The sequence below is a fragment of the Spermophilus citellus genome (assembly GCF_964194105.1).
Source record: "Spermophilus citellus genome assembly, chromosome: 1".
In the NCBI taxonomy this organism is placed as follows: domain Eukaryota; kingdom Metazoa; phylum Chordata; class Mammalia; order Rodentia; family Sciuridae; genus Spermophilus; species Spermophilus citellus.
Window position 1 is genome coordinate 71569733 of NC_138182.1, and position 19762 is coordinate 71589494.

The following is a 19762-nucleotide window of genomic DNA, read 5'->3' on the forward strand; positions in this document are numbered from 1 at the left end:
AGATAAAACTACACATGACATACATATTTTTTTCTATGCTAGAAGGAACTACAAATTTTCATAAATCCTTCCATGTCAATGCAAATACTTTAAAAAAGCATTTTAAAATAACTAAGGACAAATAATAAAAACAAATAATAAAACAATGTCAAAATTGTGTGACCTTTTTTCCACAAGTTAATCTTGGAGTCAATCCTGGAGGATTGATACCTAACCATATTTGGCAGATGGACGTCACACACTTTCCAGAATTTGGAAAATTAAAATATTTGCATGTTACAGTTGATACTTCTTCTGGATTTTTGATGGGCTCCCTTCATGCCGGAGAAAAAACTAAAGATGTTATAGCTCATTGTTCACAAAATTTTGCCACTGTGGGCGTTCCAAAACAGTTAAAAACAGATAATGGTCCTGGTTATACTTCTACCTCTTTTAAACAATTCTGCTCATCATTTGGCATTACTCATATAACAGGAATCCCATACAATCCACAGGGACAAGGCATAGTTGAAAGAGCTCATCAAACTATTAAAATGTACTTATTAAAGCAAAAAGAAGGAATTGGGAAGGGGTATATATCCCCCAAAGATAAACTTAAAATAACCCTTTTTACTCTAAACTTTTAAAATTTGGATTCATCAGGACTTAGTGCTGCAGAAAGGCATATGTGTCCCAAAAATGTGCATAAGCCCAAGGTACTTTGGAAGGATATTCTAACTGGACAATGGAAAGGTCCTGACCCAGTGATTGTCTGGAGTTGGGGGTCTGTTTGTGTGTTTCCACAGGGAGAACAGCAGCCGATTTGGATTCCAGAGAGACTAACTAAAGTGATTTCTACAGACCAAAAAGAAGATGATTTGGCTCAAATCCATAACAGCTGATATCCAGAATTCCAGTTTGGCTATTTTTACATCTGCAACAGTGATTCTCCCACACCTGGGGGCTAATGAATAATGAACACCATTAAGGCCTATTTCAAATGTAAGAAATCTTGAGGCTTGTTTGTGGGAATACCTTCAAACCCATATGCAAGTTACAGAAAAAAGGATGAGATATCCAAAGAAGAGTCAAACCCAGGTGGTAACCAGGATGCTTTTTTCAATATCTATTTTACTATTGCCCTTTCCCACATCATGAAGTTTTATTTTGGTTTTTGAGCTCATACAGACCTAAGTTAATGTTTTTCTGATCAGTTTTATTTTTTGACTGTGGAGTTCTTGAGCATTGGAATGGGGATTTCACCTGTAAAAAGCTACAAGGCCTTTACTATTATGTTATGTGTTGTATGTATTGTGTTATGTGTGCACACTTGTGTTTTGTGTTGTATGTCTGTATGTGCGTATGTCCATATATCATATATGAGGAGTGCTCATGAAAAAATGGATCCAAATTTTTTTTTATTATTCATGTGATTTAAATGGTTTAATTTAAATTGGGTAAACAGCTGTTGAGGATTGTTTTAAAATGTGAACAAAAAAGGAGGTCAACAGATCTGTTTGTTTACTTTCAACTTTCCTTTTCATTATATCTAATTCTATTCAGGATACTAAATTGTTTAGAAAATTGCTTTTTTTTGTGCCTTCTGGAATGTTACATAATTTTTTTTTTAGCCATCACTGCCAGAATTCCTATCTTCATCCCAGTGCTGGTGAAGACAAAGATAAAACCAAACTACAGCTTCTGCGATAGCTATCACAACAAACTGTATAAACTGATGCATCAATGAATAATGTAACTCAACAAGTGATGCTCAATCAAGGAGTCGATTTACTTTGGGAGGAAAAGGACATATTAATGGATTCCTCTGCTTTGAACTGCTTGCAGAACTTGCCTGGACTATGTGTTACTTGTATGCATTGTGAACTATCTGTTGGTGCAGTGAATAGTAGTAATGCCAGGGTATCTTTGCTGATGATGTCATCGGTGGTACAGTTTTTCCAAAAGGGGCCGTCAATTGGCTTGGTGTCCTAGCGTTTTGTATCATCCCCTTTCTGCTTATAGCAGGTTGTTCATGGTGTTTGTGTAAAAACCACTATCCACAAGTGTGGCTAAATGCTGGGCCGGTAGTCAGTGATGGGTAAGATCCAATTGCAATGGTACCAACCTAAGACAGGAGGCTGACACCTTGAGGTCAGCTCATCCAATGACTGGTAAGGACCATATGTAGTATTGGACAACCTAAGACAGGCACAGTCCCTAAGCCACATACTTGTTATTTAATTAAACAAAAGGGGGGGAGATGTTGAGAGCCATGGTCAGGTCAAGATGGTACCTGGCATTTTGCCAGAAGGAGCAGTTCCTGCTGCCTTGGGTGCCCACTATTTTTGAGCTCTCCTGGAGTTCCTGGAGAGTTCCCATGGGCGACGTGCCATGTGGGTTCTAAAAATAAAGTTCGTTCCTGCTTGAATCTTCAAATGGCTCATGATTTGTGCCCAGCCAGACTGCAGCATCACATGACTTCTATAAGCTGAAATGCACCAAAGAGGAGCACCTCTGTACACAAAGGATGCTGGACCAGAGTCTACTTGACCTAAAAGAGATGTAGAGCTCCCCAGTCCAGCGCAGCTGCTGCTCCTCCCTCTGCCCTGACTCCCCATGAGGCCAGCCAGCCTGAAGCTGAACTTGAAACAGAGGGCTGATCTTTAACCGGAAGGCTGCTTTCTCCTTTCAAAACCTCTCTACCCGACTCCCTTGTCTTTTTTACCAAACTATCTGTGCTTCTTCCCAGAGATTCCAGCTGAGCTAGAGGCTGAGCACCTTTGGGAACAGCATTTAAGGGAATGTGAGCACAAGGCAAAGTGTCTAAAAGCATGTTGTGATGTACAGGTTTGTAATTACTTTTTTTGTTGTTGTTGTTATTGTTACAGTAACCATTTGTAAAACACTCCAAATAATTTCATAGCTCTGAAGCAGAAATCTAATTCCCTTCTCACTTTTGGAAGGTAACTTTCCAGCTGAATCCTTTGCCCTCTAAGTAGAGGAGGAAAAGAGGAATGGGCCTGGCTTAATGAGAGCCAAAGCGCAGGAAAAGACTCTACTATGGCAAACCTCACGCTCTGTGCAAAGTACCAGCCAAACCAGGAAGGTGATTCCAAGAGGAGTTACCGAAAAAACAAAAACCTTGCTATTCAGGTTTTGTTTTGTTTTTAACTTTAAGGTATTTTTAGACAACTTTATCCTTTTTTTTTTTCCCATTAGAAATGACCAAATTAACATGGTGAGACTTCTGAAACTTTTTGTTTTTGTGGTACTGGGGATTGAACCCAGGGCCTCCAGCAAGTTCACCAAATGGCCTACCATTGAGCCATATCCTTAGCCCTGAGGCCAAATTTTTCTCCCATCTCTATCAGCTTCCCAAGTGTTCACAGAATGGATCACAGGCCACTTAATCTTTTTTTTTTTTAATTTTGGTTTTTAGTTGTAGTTGGACACAATACCTTTATTTTATTTTTATGTGATACTGAGCATCAAACCCAATGCCCTGCACGTGCTAGGTGAGCACTCGACCGCTGAGCCACAACCCCAACCCCCCCTGGGACCCATTAATCTTGAGATGACATCTTAATTGCTTTCCTGCCTCCTTGAAGAAAAAAAAAAAAAGAAAGAAAGAAAATTATGTTTTTGCCACTGATTTAGCTAAATGAAACTCATCACCCTTTTCTGAGCCATCTCATTTTGCTTTGTATCAGTCAGTGCTGGAGAATCTTGAACAGCTTATGTATAAAACTTTTAAAATGTCATATTATTGAAACTTTGCATCTTTGAGGTTGGAGTACCTCATCTGGCTTTGAGAGTCCTCCAGTCTGGACTGGCAGTGTGCAAATCTTTCAAAGTTTCTTTCCCAATCCAATCCCAAACAGAGAAATTCTAGGTGAGGTCTGTTAGGTATACATCCTACAGCTTATTGGCTTAAAATGTACTCTCCTTTGTTGAGGTCTCTTTGGGGCCAGTTGAGAGAAAGAGAAACCAATAGTGCAACTGTTTTGATACTGATATTGACAAGTGTCTGGTGGAGAACCAGTCCCTGCTCCAACCAGTTGCTAAGGTAACCTGTCCCAGGAATTGTTCCTCCCTACAGGGAGTTGTAAAAGGTGTTAATTAAAGTGTCCTGGGCTGCTCCATCCAGCCCCTCCCCCATCCATCTGCTTCTCACTTTTTTTGCCATCCCACTGAGCATCTCCTGGGTCTAGTCAGTACCCAGGAAGGAGAGAGATTAGGGGAAGAGAGCTGAGAACAAAGGAAGCCTAGGACAAATAAAAAGCCAAAACACCCTCACTCCTTGGGATACCAGCTATGGCCCCCTTCTCCCTCCTTGGAGAAGCCTTTTAAAATATGCTTAAAAAAAGAAAGAAAGAAAGAACCAGTCCCTCCAAAAAGCAAAACAAAACTTATGGGTTATACCAACAGCAATATTAAAAAGAAAGTTTATAGTGATAAATGCCTACATTAAAAAAGAAGAACTGTAGAAAGAGAACAAACTAAATGCAAAATTAGAAGGAAATAAAGATTAGAGCAGAAATAAAGGAAATAGAAAAATACAGAAACAATAGAAAAAAAATTAACAGGGCTAAGAGTTGGCTTTTTGAAACAAAATTAACAAATCTTTAGCTAGACTAAAAAAGACTCAAATAAAATCAATAATGGAAAAAGAGGTGTTACAACTGATACCAGTGAAATTTAAAAGATTATTAAGTGACTAATTGTAGACATTTTATGCAACAAATTGGATAACTTTAAAGAAAAAAACAGAAACTCCTAAAAACATACAATCTACTGAGATAAAATGAGAAAGAAATAAAATATCCAAATAAACCTTCAACTAGTAAGAAGGTCAAATCAGTAACCAAAATCCCCTAAAAGAGAAAGTTCAGGGGGCTGGGGTTGTGGCTCAGTGGCAGAGCACTTGCCTCACACACGTGAGGTACTGGGTTCGATCCTCAGCACATAAAATAAGTAAATATAATAAAGATATTAAAAAAAAAAAGAAAGTTCAGGACCAGATGGCCTCACTGGTGAATTCTATCAAACATTTAAAGGAGAACTAAGAACAATACTCAAACTCTTCCAAAAAATTGAAGAGGAAGGCTTCATGAAATTCATTTCATGAAGCCAGCATTATTACCCTGCTACAAAGTCAGACAACTGCTACAAAGTCAGACAACAACACTGCCAAAAAAAAAAAAAAAAAAAAAGGAACAAAGAAAACTGGAAGCCAATATCTTCAATAAATACATATGCAAAAATTCTCAACAAAATACAAGCAAACTGAACTCATCAACACATTAAAAGGATCATTCACTGTGATCAGGTAGGATTTATCTCAGGGATACAAGGGTGTTTTAGCACATAAAAATAATTAATCATTAGCACCACAAAAAAAAAATCAATGTGATATGCCACAATAAGAGAATAAAGAGTAAAAATCATATATTATTTCCATAGACGAAGAAAAAGTATTTGACAAAATTTATATCCTTTCACTACAAAAAATGTCACCAACTGGGAAGAAAGTCAATTAATTCAACATAATAAATGTCATATATGAAAAACACACAGTGAACATCATACTCAGTGGTGAAAATTGCAATCTTTGCCTTCAAGTTCAGGAACAAGACAAGATGCTCATTCTTGACACTTCTATCCCATATAGTACTGGAAGTTCTAGCCAGAGCAATCAGACAAGAAGGAATAAAAGGCATCCACATTGGAAGAGAAGAAGTAAAATTATCTCTGTTTGCACATGACATGATGTCCAAAACTCCAGACTTTCCACACCCACCTAAAAAAATCAGTTAGAACAAATAAATTCTGTAAAGTTGCAAAATACAAAATTGACATACAAAATTCAGTTGGGTTTCTATTCACTAATAATGAGAAATTAAGAAAACAATTCCATTTACAATAGCATTAAAGAGTAAAATACTTAGGAATAAACTAAGGAGGTGAAAGACTTGTTTATTGGAAACTATGAAACATTAATGAAGGAAATTAAATAAGACACAAATGGATGGAAAGACATCTCATGTTCCAGATTTAGTAGATTTAATACTGTTAAAGTGTCTGTACCTCTAAAATGTTCATGTTACCCAAACAATCTACAGATTCAACGCAATCCCTATCAAAATCCCAATAACATTTTTCACAAAATTTTGAAAAAAAAAGCAATCCTAAGATTTATTTGTTATCACAAAGGATTCTAAATAGGTAAAACAATCTTAGGAAAGAATAAATCTGGAGGCATCACAGTACCCAATTTCAAAATATATCAAAGCATATGACCATTATAGTGCTTCCATAATGAGAGACATAGACCAATAGAACAGAATACAAAGTCTATCAACACATGTACCCATGTATGATCAATTGCACTTTGAGAAGGGTACCAAGAATGCACAATGGAAAAAGATTCATCTTTTTAAGAAATGGTTCTGGGAAAACTTGCAGGACAATGAAATTGGACCCTTATTACATACACAAAAATTCAACTCAAAATGGATTCAATACTTAAATGTAATACCCAAAACTATAAAACGTCTGGAAGAAAACATAGGGGAGAAATCTTCATGACATTGATCTTGACATTGATTTCTTGAATATAATTCCAAAAGCACAGGCAATAAGAGCAAAAATAACCAAGAGAATCTACATCAAAATGAAATTTCTGGCAGCAAAGGAGATAATAAACAGAATGAAGAGTTAACAGAGAAAAAGAGAAAAATTTTGCAAACTATATATCTAATAATACCTAAAATATTTAAGAAAAATATATAACTCAATAGTTTTAAAAAATCCAATTTCTAAATGAGCAAATATTCAGAATGGACATTTCTCCAAAGATGAAATACAAATGGCCAAAAGATATATGAAGATGTGCTCTGCTCCACAAGTCATCAGAGAAATTCAAATCAAAACCACAATAAGACCACCTCACATCTGTTAGTATGGCTACTTAAAAAAAAAAAAAGTAAGTATTGACAAGTATGTTGAGAAATTAAAATGCTTCTACACTGTTGATGGGAATATAAAATGAAGTAGTGACTATGGGAAAACAGTATGGAGGTAGCTCAAAAGATTAAAAATGGGAATACTATATGATCCAGCAACCCCACTCTGGGTATTTATCCTAAAGAACTAAAATCAGGATGCTGAAAAAATATTTGGACTCTTATTTTATCACTGCACTATTACAATGGGCAATATGAGGAAACAACTTAAATGTCCCTCGAAGAACCAATAGGAAAAGTGTGGATTATTCATACAATGCAATAATCAGTCTTTAAAAAAAAAGTCCTGCCAGGTGTGGTGTTGCACACCTCTAATCCCAGTGACTTGGGAGCTGACGCAGGAAGATTATAAAGTTTGAGGCCAGCCTCAATTGCTTAGCAAGACCTTGACTCAAAAAAAAAAAAAAAAAAAAAAGTATAACTAATTAGAACAAATAAATAAAAAGAGCTGGGATGTAGCTCAGTAGCAAAGCATTCCTGAGTTCAACCCACCCCCCCACCTCCCCCCACCCCCCCACCCCCCACCCCCGAAAAAGAAGGAAATCCTGTTATTTACAAATAAAACCGGAGAACCTTATACCAAGTGAGTCAAGCCAGTCACAAAAGGTCAACTATTGCATAATTCCACTTATATGAGTATCTAGGACAGTTAAATGAAAAGAAGCAGTGTAGAGTGGTGGTTACCAAGACCTGAGGGGAAAGGGAAAATGAAGGGAGGGACTGCTGTTCAAAAAGTGTAAAGTTTTAGTTTGACAATATGAATCAATTCTAGAAATCTGTTATGCAACATTGTGCCTGTAGTTAACAATACTGTATCATACACTTAAAATTTTGTTAAGGGCTGGGGGTCTAGCTCAGTGGTAAAGCACTCCCTTGCCTAACATTTGCAGTACCTAGGTTCAATCCCCAGCATCAAAAAATAAAAATCTGTTAAGAAGATACTAGCTCATGTTAAACATTCTTACCACAATTTAAAAGAAAAAAAAAAATAACCAGAGGGTAGCAGTCAGCAAGCACCTTTAAAATGCCTTTAATAAAGTTAATGGATTTTTATCTTTTTCTTCCTTCCTTCCTTCCTTCCTTCCTTCCTTCCTTCCTCCCTCCCTCCCTCCCTCCCTCCCTCCCTCCTTTTCTTTTTTACTTTTAATATTATTTTTAAATTAAACAGACTGTGTTTATCTTGAACTTAGAATGGCCCCAGTTGGGTTTTACAGCCGGTAAACCAAGAACAATTTATCATGAATTTCTGTACAATGGGCCAAGGTTGAGCTTCACTGAAAACTATGCAATATATTTGCAATAAATCTGCTTTTGTTTGGATGCCATGGAAAATACTGAGACTAACACCAAAAGCAAGGAATTTGGAGATTATTATTTTAATAGCAAAGGGTATCACCATAACAATGAAATATTAGTAAGTCACCAGGCCCAGATGGGAGGCTCAGTGGAACATCAAAGGAATTGACAGAAAAGGACAGTGGCAGATGCCTCCTCTTCTGGTCTGACTTCTTGAGCAAGTGTGGTTTTCCATCATCCTGCACTTTGCCAACCTCCTCCCTCTAGCTCCTTCGAATTTAGAATAATCGTCAAAGTCTGGCTGGCAAAGCCCAAGAGGTATTTCCAATCCTTCTGTGCTCCTGAAATAAATCTCAATGGAGCATCTCTTAGACAGGCCAAGGAGGGATTTGAAATCTTTTCTGAGCCATGAACCCTGCTGACAGTCTGAAGAAGCATGTGGACCTGTCTCAGAATATTTTCTAATTCATGATATGAAACACATGGAATTAAAAAGGAAATCAATTTTGCTGAAATATCATAATCAAATATTCTAAAAATCTGGTTATATAGTAACATGTATTTTTTTTTTATTCATGTATTAAGATTGGATGGCAGGACTGGGGTTGTAGCTCATTGGTAGAGCACTTGCCTAGGATGTGTGAAGCACTGGTTTTGATCCTCAGCACCACATACAAATAAATAATGGTAAAGGTATTGTGTCCATCTACAACTGAAAATATTAAAAAAAAAAAAAAAGATGGTAACACTTCCATAGTGTTGCAGTAGAGATGACCATGGTAGTCTTTCCGGAATAACTGCAGCAATTGTGACGCAGAATGAGAATATCTGATTTCCATGGGAGATAAAGTCACAGATACTGCAATATCACTGGGATGTGCTGTCTGCATTCATAATGAAAGGATAGGAAATGCTCGATTTCAGTTAGAAGCTAGAAAGCATAAAAACATTTTTTTTTTTTTTTTGCCATCTAAGTTCACAAACTTACTTGAATGCTACCCACTTAAGGTTGAGAATCCCTAGACTAGTATCACGTACCTGAAGAGGCAGCCTGATAAAAGATTTAATGTAGAATTAAATGTTAAGAGTGACTATGTCAAATCACTAGATTTCCTTCCACATGAAATGATCTGTCTGAATTAATCAGTAAATATTTTTCAAAAATTGAGGGGAAAAGAGTCATCTAGCTAACTTTTTCATTATATCCTTAGTAGGCTATTATGAATTTTAACTAGAAATCAAAGAAAGTCCAAATGCTGTGCATTTTTTCAATGAATGCTTGAGAAGGAATTTTTAAGTAGTAACAATGAACAAAGAATTTCTGGTACAATAACCACACTAATTTTCCAAAAATGTGTGGATGTGAAATAATCTGTCTTCCTGCCATTATAACTGACTTCCACCAGCTTGATCACACACAACTGCTGGGTTCGTTTTGGTAAGTAAAGTTAGCTCTCCCAATTTTTTTAAGTGATTAGGGTTGGCTACTTTCCCATATCTCATTACCAGTTTATAATGAAAGTGAATCTTCAACCAAATTCAGACACACAGAGAGATCTATTAGAGTTTTCGTTTTTTTTTTTTTTTTTTTTTTTTTTTTTTTTTTTTTGTGGTGCTGGTGATTGAACCCATGACCTTAGCACATGCTAAGCATTCTTTCTACCACTACGGTACATCTCTACCCCTTAGACGGACATTTATTAGCAAAGCAAGCATGGTTGATTCAACCTATTCTGTAGACTCAAAGGAGTTCCATCTCTCTGAGGAAGCATGTGGACCTGTCTCAGAATAATCTTCTGTGGCAAACACAACATTTCAGCAAAGACTGGTACCTGGATAAATAGCCCTCAAACCTCAAGACAGAACCTAGAGTATAGGCAGCAGGCTTCTGAATTCCTCACCTTGCTCTTGCAAGTGGGGAAAATGTCTGATTGTTTTTACCAGTCCATACTTGAATATCTTTAATTTCACCAATGGGAATCCATTTCTGCCATAAATATTTCTCTAGACTCCGTTCGCCAGATACAAAATACATACCTCCAAAGCATACCCCCAATGACCCACCTCCTCCAGCCACACTTTACCTGCCTTCAGTTAGCACTCAATTAATCCCATCAGGGGATTAATTTGCTGACTTGGTTAAGGTTCTCATAACCCAATCATTTCACCTCTAAATCTCACATTGTCTCACACATGAGCTTTTGACAGACACCTGACATCCAAGCCATAACAATGATCTTTTTAAAATAGCTTAATGGAGTCTGATGTCCTTTGGCATCTCCTACTTGTTCTTAGGAAGAGTGTTGTCCATAATTCTATGGATGTCCAATAGTCATGGGTGTCATAAATTTAGATAAACTTCCCATATAATTACAACATGTCTCATGCTTGGATCAATTTCCCCAGAAAGTAAATATATTCATCTTTTTAACTTGTAAATGTTGATGCAAAGTCTTTTTTCAGAAAGATTTTTAGAATAGCACTATCCAGCAGAAATATAATGCATATCACATACTCAATTTAAAAATTTCCAGTCAGCCTCTTTTAAAAAGGGAAAAAGGTGAAAATAATTTTAATAATATATTTTATTAGCCCAAATTATTATTTCAATGTGTAATCAATATTACAAAATTTATTAATGAGATGCTTTACTCTCTGATTTTTGTACCAAGTTTTCAAAATCTGTTATATATTTTAACATATAGTATATTTGCCATAAAATCCAGACTAGTCACATTTTAAGTGTTCAAATATCATATGTTTGTTTGGCTAGTGACTAACATATTGGACATCATTAACCTAGAAGTAATGGACCTTGTGATTGAGAGGGAAAAGAGCTGACTGTGGATATAATAATAATATTTTAGAGTGGGCTTTGGTTTGCAGAGATTTTCATAGACATTATCTTGGGCAGTCTTTCTAGCAACCTTTTGAAACAATTATTTTAATTATCATGGTTTTGCAATGAGAAAATTAAGGCTCTTCAGTCTAAGAGTGGCTTGCCCAAGGGTACTCATGAGTGGATGATACAGCTTGGCATCTCTCTCCACACCCTCCCATTAGACAGAGACAGTACAATCTAGGTGTCACTAAGGAACATGAAAGCAAGCAGAGTTACCACCTCCATCATTTCAGATAATGACACCCTAAAGAGGAATGCATACATTAAAGTGATAAAAGTCTGGTGATTCTCAAACTTTAATTCTCACAGGAATTTTCCATAGGGGCTTATTTAAAATGAAGATTTCTGGACCCCAGACCCTGATATTTATATTCAGTAAGACTGAGGTGGAAATCCAAGAATCTGCAAGTTATATTAAGAGCCCTAGGTGATCCTGATACAGGTAGTCCTGTGGCTTACAAGGTTTTGATATATTGGTGTGGAAGAATGTGTATGACTTTCAAATAAGGGGCCTACTTATGAATTGAAATTCACATCAGAAAATTGTTTGACCATAGGCAATTCAAGAATCTCAGAGAGGTGTTACACTTACAAAGTAGAATACTACAGACTTATGAAACATCATGCTCTGAAAGAAGAGTTAAAGACATGTTAAGATGTTTGCAATATATTACATAAATAGGAAATTACCAGATTGTACATTTTTTTGTGTACTGAAATTTTTTTTTGAAAAATTATCAAACATCATGTCATTTCACATTTGCAGAACAAATTTCATATCTATCTATCTATATCTATATAGATAGATAGATATAGATGTGAAATGAAAGAAAACCACTTTATGTGACAACCAGGTTATCACTGTCAGATAGGATTATGGATAATTTAAACTTTTCCCCTGAATTTTGTACAACTAATGTGTGCAATTTTAATTAAAAAAATTTTAAGAAAATAACTAATTCAAGTACTGGTATTTGGATTAGTTGATTTCATTCAAAGGCATATCTGCACTCATAACTAAATATCTTTGTAGGATGGATGTGTTAATAAATGGATAATGTTAATGTGCATGTATTGACAATTTTAGTGTAGATATCTGAGAGTGTGTATATAGTTTTTATGTATATAATATTAAGTATAGTAGTTCTCCTGCTATCAATCCGTTTCTTTTTCCAAAGTTTCAGATATCTACAGTCAACCATTGTCCAAAAATATTAAATGAAAAATTTCAAAAATAAACAGCCACGTTTGGTGGTACATGCTTGTAATCCCAGCAACTAAGGAGGCTGAAACAGGAGGACCAAAAATTCATGACCAGCCTCAACAACTTAGAGAGAGTCTAAACAACTTTATGAGAACCTCTCTCCAAAAAATAAAATAAAATAAAATAAAGGGAGGGGGGATGGGTGGGTGGGGTTGTGGCTTAGTGGATTAAATCCCTTGTTCCAAAATTTTTTAAAAAATAAACAGAGAAACCACTTTCACATAACTTTTTTTTAATTTTTATTGTTGGTCGTTCAAAACATTACATAGTTCTTAATATATCATATTTCACAGTTTGATTCAAGTGGGTTATGAACTCCCATTTTTACCCCGTATACAGATTGCTGTATCACATCTGTTACACTTCCATTGATTTACATATTGCCATTCTAGTTTTCACATAACTTTTGTTGCAGCATAAATTATCCCTTGGTTTAGGGTATTCACACTGTACTGTATACACTACCCTCCTGATAGTCACTATCAATCTCAATTATCAGATCAACTATAGTAGTATTGTTCTATTTAATAATATTTTTATAAATGTCCTATTTTATTATTGTTGTTGTTAATCTCTTACTGCCTAATTTATAAATTAAACTTCATCATAGGTATGTATATATAGGAGAAAACATAATATATAGAGAGTGTATTATTGTCCATATTTTCAGACATTCACCGGGGGTCTTGGAATGAATTTCCCATGAGTAATGGGGACTACTGTATATTTTTTGAAAATGTAATCATCTTTTAAAGGGAAAAAAAGAATCTTAGAAACAACCTTGGATTCTAACAAGTACCTAATGCCACCTTCAGTTGGGCAACTCTACCTTGGCAGGATCTCCTTGACCACCTGCTAGACAGGGCCACCTAGTGTATTAGAAAGAGTCTTCCTTAGGACTGTATTTGAATCAGAGTTGTGTGATCTTGGGCATGTTAATGAGCCTCTTTTCTTGTCTCTTGAAAAGATTCCAAGGCATCTTGTGAAGTGTGAGGATACAAAGAGAAAATCCATGGAAGGGTCCTCAGCACCAAGCACCTTGAAAAAGGCTCTGCGGGCTGCATCCTGCTCTCCTTGAGGACCTCAGTGAGTCACTGTCACTGCACCTGAAAAACATGGTGAAAATAGCAATATTTACTACATCAGGTTTTTTGAACATTACATGCAATAATTCAGGGGGCTAAAGAGACTGCTGTAAAAAAAACTGAGTTTTATTAGTGAGAAAACAAGGAAAACATTTGACAAAGGACTTTTCTAAAAAGTCAAGGATCTCTGGTTGCAAAACCACTACAACCAAGAGAGTAGGGAAGGTCAAGTTCAGGTACCACCACAGCCCAAACCTTCTGGTGAATGCAGGCACCACATATTTCCCCACTTACAACTCCTCCCCATCCTCTCTCATCAAAACCTAGCTTGCTTATTTTGCACAGCTTACCAGCACGTAATTTTAGCTTTTCTCCCTCTTCTACATATCTTGTGTCGCATCCCACCTCCTGGACAGGATTTGCCTACAGATTAGGATCAAAGATTCTGGGGAGAGAGTTTGACATTCCAGATGGCATTGTGCCCCATTTGGCAAGCAATGTGGAACCATCCTGGGGTGTGAATGGCCAATGAGGCTGGAGAGGAGGAGAACAGGAACTCCACTTTTCTCTCACAGTGGGGAAACCTAAGTACTGGAATTACCTCAGGATAAAACAAGGGTGAAAAGATGGGGAAAGAATGGTGTGGAAGTCACTAGGCCAAGTCAATGACTGCTTAGTCTCCAGAAATCTTTTAGGCTTTCTGACAAAACAAAACAAGTAATCATTCCTTCCATTCTGCACAGAGGGGCAGAGGGAAGCTGCATTTTGTTTACAACAGGATGCAAAAATAAGCTTTAACAACAAAAACAAAAACACTTCAAAGGCATTGAGGTCAAGGAGATCTTACATAGGAAGTCTTTCTGTGCTGCAGTGCAAGGATGAGGTGGTGGCTGTGGAAGATTTCTTGGACATCTAGATGTGCCTATGGCAGAAGTGTCACCCCTTCTGGGAGGTGACATGATGGGGCTCCACTTGGGCCAGGAAACTTAGTGGAGGATAATGAAAGAGAATAGAAAACACCTCCGGATATTTTAGTCAGCTTTTTCACTGCTATAACTAAAAGTCTTGATAAGAACAATTTTAGAGAAGGAAATGTTTATATGGAGGCTCATGGTTTCAGAGGTCTCAGTCCATAGAAGGCCAGCTCCATTCCTGAGTTTGAACATCATGGCAGAAGACTGTGGCAGAGGGAAGCGCTCACATTATGATCAGGAAGCAGAGAGAGAGAGAGATCTCACTTGCCAGATACCCCTTACCACATCCCCCAGTGACCCACCTCCTCCAGGCATACCCTACCTGCCTTCAGTAACCACTCAAGAAAATCCCCATCAGGAGATTAATTCACTGATTGGGTTAAGACTGTCTTAAACCAATCATTTCATCTCCGAATGTTCTTACATTGTTCCATACCACACATCTAAACCATCACACCCAGAAGGATAAATTCTACTGGCATGGTGTCCTGAATTTGTGAACCAAATCTTCTCAGATAACCTTAAGATTAATGAAAGCAGCCAGGCACAGTGGCACATGTCTGTAATTCCAGTGGCTCAGGAGGCGGAGGCAGGAAGAGCTTGAGTTCAAAGCCAGCCTCAGCAAAAGTGAGGCACTAAGCAACTCAGTGAGACCCTGTCTCTAAATAAAATACAAAATAGGGCTGGGGATGTGGGTCAGTGATCAAGTGCCCCTGAGTTCAATCCCTGGAATTTAAAAAAAAAAGAAGAAAAAAAAAAGATGAGGGAAAGCAATAATCTTAAGGAAACTTATGGGCTTATAATAGAGCACTTTTCTAGTATGCATGAGGCTCTGAGTTCAGTACCAGCACCACATACACACACACACAGAGAAAATGTAGTTTATTGAAGAGCTTATGCTTTTATGAAATGTGTCTTTCCCTTATGCATGGCTTAAAATTTCTCATACTTCTGACATTTAAATTTTAGAAACCCATCATTTCAGCCATGTTCTCCCAAAACAGGTAGGTTTGGAAGTCTAACCTACAATATCCTCAGATCGTGGCCTCATTTGGAAATAGGGTTTTTACAGAGGCAATCAAGAGAAAATGAAATCATTGTTGTGGGCCCTAATCCGATTTAAATGGTGTCTTCATAAAAAGGGGATTTGGACACGTGGATTCACAAGGAGAATGACACTTGAAGATAAAAGCAGAGATCTGAGCAACATGTCTGCACTGCCAAGGAAGACCAAAGAGTTCCAGCAAATCTCCAAAAGCTGGGGAGACTGGGACAGATTCCCCTCCCAGTTTCAGAAGCAACAAATACTTTGACACTTGGATCTTGGACTTGCAGCTTCCAGATCTGGAATGGGGAACATAGGTGAGGTAGAAGAGAACCCAGATATGCCCCCATGTGGTCATTGTTGAAACTGGATGAGATGCCTGGAGGGTCACTATACTAGTCTCTCTACTTTTGCAAATATTTTAAAATTTCTATGGCAAAAACTTTTTAAAAACCAGGATTTCAGTATGCGAAGATTATGTGAAAGAACACTTACCCAGTTTGTCTAAAATTTTAAAAACTCAGAGACAGTCTATTTTCAGCTTAAAAGGAAACATCATAAGTTTATTTTCTGCTGTTATAATGGAATACCACAGGTTGGATAAATTATAAAGAGAAGAGATTTGTTTCACAGTTGTGGAGGCTAACTCCAAGTGCTTTGCACCAAGCATCTGCTAAGGTGCAAAGATGAAGATGCTGCATCATAATATGGCTGAGGGCAAGCCTGAGTGTGCAAGATCAAGGAAGAAAAATCAGGCCCAATTCATCCTTTTTAATCAGGAAGCCACTCCCACCATAGCTAACTCATTCCCCTGATAATGGTATTAGTCCATTCATGAGGGCAGAACCTTCATGACCTAACCGGCTCTTAAAGGTCTTACCACTCAACACTTGCAAAAGCAATTAAATTTCAAACTGAGTTATGGAGAGGACATTCAAATCAGGGCATGGAGGTTAGGTTAATAGTTTTGGTATGTCCCTGGGATAAAATACCATTAAAATATCATACTCTCATATATAGAGATGTCCTCAATGTGTTGCAAGTGGTAAAAGCAACTTAATTTTTTTTTTTTAATGGGATCTTACTATGTTGCTCAGGCTGGCCTCCAACTCCTGGGCTCAAGTGATCTTCCTAGGTTAACTGCCCCAGTGCTGGGTCCAGAGGCACATGCCACTATGCTTGGCTATAAATGCAATTCTAAATTTATTTAAAACAGTATAAATAAATTGCAGAAAGATCACTAGAGTAAGAGTGGGGAAGTGCTAGGGACTGAATTAGAACAAATTATATTCCATGCTTTGGTGATTATGTCAAAATGTATCCTAATGTTATAGAAAACTAAAAAGTATCAATAAAAATTTCAAAAAAAAAAAAAAGACAAAACAACAACAACAAAAATAAGTTTAGGTGTGGTGGTGCACACCTATAATCCCAGTGGCTTGGGAGTCTGAGGAGGGAAGATCTCAAGTTCAAAGGCTGCCTCAGCAATAGCAAGGCTCAAGCAACTCAGTGAGACCCTGTCTCTAAATAAAATACAAAATAGCTGGGGATGTGGCTCAGGGGTTGAGTGCCCCTGAGTTCAATCCCCAGTACCTGACCCCAACTCAAATAATATAGAAGAGAATAAAATAAAATTTATGCCCTCTTCTCTCTCCATTCCTATTGATACTGCTCAGCTACCTCTTTCTCATGCATTCTTATAGACATTTTCTGGTCATATGCAAATATTTACCTGTTAATTTTAATGCTACATCAGGGACAATTTTGCATGTCAGCTTTCATAAACTGCTTTGTTCTTTTTAACAACAGTACAAAATTTCATTTTACAGATGCAACATTTTTTAACCAGTTTCTATTGATGGATATTTAGGTTTTCCCTATTATTAAAAAGTGTTGTAAAAGATCTGTGTACATTTATTTTTACCTTGTTTTGTAAATGTATCTGTAGGAATAATTCTTAGAGATGGAATCACTGTGCATACAACCCCATGTTATTTTAAAGAGTGTCTGTACGTTTGTTCTGTGATTGTACATGTATAAGAATGATTTTTTTTTCCTTTTCTTTTTTTTTTTTTTTTTTTGGTACTGGGATTGAACTCAGGGGCATGTGACCACTGAGCCACAGCCACAGCCCTAATTGTATTTTATTTAGAGACAGGGTCTCACTGACTTTGCTAAGGCTGGCTTTGAAGTCAACATCGTCCTGCCTCAGCCTCCCAGGCAGCTGAGATTACAAGCATGTGCCACCACACCCTGCAAGGATGATATTCTGATATAAAACACATTCTCATTAGTTCCTTTTTATCCTACGTCCCTTCCACCATAAAATCTGGCCCATGAGACATGCCCTCACAGAGGGGACACAGCTTGAGTTAAAACTGAATTAGCTAGATTTTCAGTCTCAAGGCAAAGGGAAGCTTTGGGAGAAAGCACTTTTTGAGTGACAAAAACCAAGTCTGACTTCCTAACTCCCAACGTTTATTCCATAAACAATTGACTCAGGATTTGTGTTTTTTTTTTTTTTTTTTTGATGATATAAGAACACACTGTTCTACCTAAAATGTTTGAGGTCACTGGGGACAGGATAAAGAACTTCAAGGAGTCAGATTCAGGAACCATAGAGCTAGGCTTTTTTAAAAATAACAGACTATATTTTTTGGAGCATTTTTAGGCTCATAGCAACATTGTACAGAAGATACACCGAGTTCTCACATACTCCCTGGCCCACACAGCCACAACCTCCCGGACTGTCAACCTCCCCCATCAGAGTGCCACATAAAAATAAACAAAATAAAGGCATGCTGTCCATCTATAACTACAAATTTTTTAAAAAAATTTCATCGTAAGGGATCCAATTTTTATCCATAAATAAAGAATATTTGAAGAACATCTACGTTGCTTCCAAGTTTTGAATAAAGCTGTTATAAATATACTTTTGTAGGTTTTTATGTGGACATGTTCTCAACTCCTTTGGGTAAACACCAAGGAGCATGATTGCTGGGTCATCTAGTAAGAGTGTTTAAATTTATAAGAAAACACCAAACTGTCTTCCAAAATGGCTGTGCCATTTTGCATTGCCACCAACAATGAACAAGAGTTCCTGTTGCTCCAGGTCCTCACCAGCAGTTGGTGTTATCAGTGTTCCATAGCTCAAGGAAATCAAGAGCCCCTCTGAGGATCCCTGAGCTCTGTAGGACACCAGAGTTGTACAGTAGCCATGGCTTGAAGTAAGACTCCTGAGTGTAAGCCCTGAAGACAACTTGGTGCAGTCCTGCACCAAGCAAATCATAGGGAGAACTGGTGAAAGGGCCCAGGTTCAAGAAAATGTGTGTGGATATGGCTGAGAGAGAAGCCTCACAACAGGGACGAGAAGGACTCAGAAAACATGGACAGTTGATCAAAGTCCCTATGAACTGAGCTTAGTCTTCTAAGGGCTAGGAATAGAACAATCAGTAAGATATATATGGGCCTTAGGCTTTCCCTTCACAGAGCTTTCAGACTTTCAAGACATTACTATCTGCTGAAAAGTGCCATGACAGGGGAAGTTCAAGGTGTTGGGTGGGTGTTAGGGTTTGGATATGAGGCATCCCCAAAAGTTCTTGTGTTAATCCAGGAATATGCAGAGGTGAGATGATTAGGTTATAAGAGCTGTAACCTAATCATTGGATTAATCCATTGATCCCTTTGAAAGGATTACTGTACTGAGCAGGAGTGGTGGTAGGCAGACAGGATGTAGCTGGAGGAGATGGGTCACTGGGGGTAACTTTGGGGATTATATTTTGTACCTCTGGCTCCTTCTCTCTTTCCAGCTTCCTGTCCGCCATGAGCTGAGCAGCTTTTCTCAGCCATTCCCTTCTGCTGTGATGTTCTGCCTCACCTTAAGCCCAGAGCAATGGAGTTGGCCTCTGAAACCATGAGCCAAAATAAACGATTCCTTCTCTCAGTTGTTGTTAGGTGTTTCGGTCACAGAGAAGAAAAGCTGAGGAACACAGTAGGGGACGGGAGTTCCAGGAGCAGTTTCCTGTGGTGTGATACTTTGAAATGTGGAAGACGAAGAGTGGGGGGTGAAGAGTGTGAGGCTAGTTTTCAGGCAGAGTAAATATATGTGCAAAGAACCAAGGATGGAATATTTGGGGGACTGTCTGGAAAGGAGAGTTGGGGTAGAATAAATGAGCAGGAGCCATTACAAGAA